We start from the raw sequence: 3,232 nt of genomic DNA on the forward strand, positions 1-3,232 counted from the left end.
TATTATTACACAGACACTGTAAAACAAAGTGTTTCCCTTATGGAAAAACTGGGATAAGTTTAGACTGTTTTTAAAGCCCTTGATGTAAACATAGAAAATTTTAATTTTATTGATCAGTATTTTTATATCTGCCTGTGAATGCCATTTAAATGCATTATTACTCATTTTAGCTCTATTAAAGATTCAGCAACCTCAGTTGAATCTCCTTTGATGAAAGCACAAGTCAGTTCCAAAATCTCCTTTAATTAAAGCAAATAAGTCAAGCATCTCACATATATGTTATTCATTTGTGGAGCATGATGGTTTGATTCTGCACAGACTGACTGAGTATATTCAGACAAACATTAATGCAGTCTCGGCACATGGATGAGTATACAACTATTTCCTGCACCTTTCAGGTATTCAAGAGCAAATGGTGGCTTTGGGATACTATTTAAATTAGTTCAGTAAGACAAAAATCACAAAAGATGAGCTACAACATTAACAACTAACAGTGGGGGTTCTGGCTTACTTGGTGCCCTAGGCGTGCCCGACATGGCGCCTCCCTTAATATCAACAACAACAACAACATGAGAAACAGATCAATATCCGTTTTATACTCTAAATCTCCACTTTCACATCTGAAAGTCACATTTGAATCCTGTTTAGTTTCACTTTCACGTCTGAAAGTGTAAGTGGAGATTTAATTATTGATCTGTTTCTCACCCACACCTATCATATCGCTTCTGAAGACATGGATTAAACCACTGGAGTCTCATGGATTACTTTTATGCTGCCTTTATGTGCTTTTTGGAGCTTCAAAGTTCTGAGCAACATTCACTTGCATTGTATGGACCTACAGAGCTGAAATATTCTTCTAATAATCTTAATTTGAGTTCTGCAGAAGAAATAAAGCCATGTTTCTGGAATGGCATGAGGGTGAGGAAATGATGACAGAATTTTCATTTTTGAGCAAACTATCCCTTTAAATGAAAATAACTAGATAATGAACATAGAAATGAAGTAACTATATATATATGTGTGTGTGTGTGTGTGTGTGTGTGTGTATGTATATATACATGTATAATATAATATATATACATGTATAATATAATATATATATATATATATATATATATATATATATATATATATATATATATATATATATATATATATATATTATGCTTTGATCATGATTATCTTATGTTTGTTCAGAATGTAAGAATACATTCATAATCTTAACCATACAGAGCCTTTAAGGCTGAGTAGCCTGTCAGGAACAACTTGGGGCAACTTTCAAACATCCCACTCTTCCAGTGCGGGATGGTCATGTACCCTGTCGTGCCACTCCAGAGAGCGTTGCCACCCTAGGCTGCTGCCTATATTGCCTATGCCAGGATCCGCTGCTGACAACTAAAATCAAAATCCAAAACACAAACAAGACAAATAACAACAATAATAATAATAATAAAGATCTACTCGTTTCATGTCTATATCAGTTGTAATAAACTATTCATTAATTTATAACTACAATACAAATTGTTCAGTTCATATTTACAGAAGTCATAATGACCCAACTGCACCTCACTTGATGACTGCATCATTATGAAGACGTGTTCATTTCACGTGCACAGTTGTGTGCTCAGTGATCTCTTTATGGAAGTGTCTGTCCATCTTGTTGTCCTTATAATATCTGACCTCTAGACGGCGAGTATGCCTCCAGTGCAGTGAATCAACAGCATGTGTCCGATCTGTTTGAATTACACTACTGGGCACACTTACTCATTCTGTAGGATTACTATTTTACACATTTTAGAATAACAGCAAAGTCATCAGAATATGAATAACACAAATTAAAGTATGGGAAGTGACCACAATTATAATCAAACCTCAATTTAAATTTGAGCTTATACAAAGTAGTCCCCCTTTGCCTATAGCACAATTATGGGCACAACCTTATTATTATTTTTATTTTTATGAATACTTTAGATTTGTAAAGACATTGATTCTTAGGCACAGTTTATGCTGGTTTACAATGTCAAGTATTTAAAGTAAGTATAAGTCTTTAAATCATAAGGTCTTTATAAGATCATGAAAAACATCAATTCAGTCCAAACTTTTGACCAGAAATGTACTTTGAGAATCATTACACCAAATGTCCATGTAGGGATGCATAAGTAAATAGTCAGATACTCTGTTAAATGTGGCCTTTGTTATTATTCATCATGCATTTTATTTTATAATATTACAAAAATACAACAGTTAAAGGAATATTCCGGGTTCAATACAAGTGAAGCTCAATCGACAGCATTTGTGTTATAATGTTGATCACCACAAAAATTAATTTCGACTCGTCCCTCCTTTTCTTTAACAAAAGCACAAATGTGTGTTCCAGTGAGACACTTACAATGGAAGTCAATGGGGTCAATAATCTGTAAGCATTAAAATACTCACTGTTTCAAAAATATAGACACAAGACATAAACAATATGTGTGTTAACATGATTTTACTGTGAGAAAATCACTTACTAAACACATCTGTGGAAAGTTAGAGCAAATTTTACAACTCCGTTGCCATGACGATGTAAGGCGTAATCCCACATAATGATTTAAAACAATTTTACAGCTCAAATAATGCACAGAAAAATTAATGTAAGTGCTTTTATAAACTTATAAGCATCACATTTCTGCCTTTAAACCCTCCAAAAATTGACCCCATTGACTTCCATTGTCAACTCAAAATAAATATATTTGAAAAAATACAGTGTATCTATTTTTATATATTATAATTAATAATACATACAATTATAAACTTAATTAAAAATCAACAAAAATGCATCTCATTCATCTCGATGACAAAAAAGTGTCCCACTTTAACAGGAGTCTTAATCATTTATCTATTTATTTGTATTTATGGCCGTTCATTTGCGTTGAAGTTACAGAAGTTGCATGGTTTAATCTAGCATAAACAGGTTTAATTTTGCACAGAGTAGAACTGATGCTTTTAAAACATTTACCTGCATGTGTAAAAACACAGTTACCTAAACAGATGTCAGGACTCTTCAGCTGCTCCAAACCATTTTTTTCCCATAAAGAAATGCCCGTCATTGCGTCACATTTACCAAAGCACGCGCGTTTTCTGATCTGTAAAGCGCACTGATTGGTTTGGTTTGGATTGGTTCGGGTTACATTGATGGAGGTCACTGGGATAAAGGTGAGCGTTTGGACTTTGACTGAACCGCTGGCGCGAT

Source organism: Myxocyprinus asiaticus, chromosome 9 (genome assembly GCF_019703515.2).
Source record: "Myxocyprinus asiaticus isolate MX2 ecotype Aquarium Trade chromosome 9, UBuf_Myxa_2, whole genome shotgun sequence".
NCBI classification, from domain to species: domain Eukaryota; kingdom Metazoa; phylum Chordata; class Actinopteri; order Cypriniformes; family Catostomidae; genus Myxocyprinus; species Myxocyprinus asiaticus.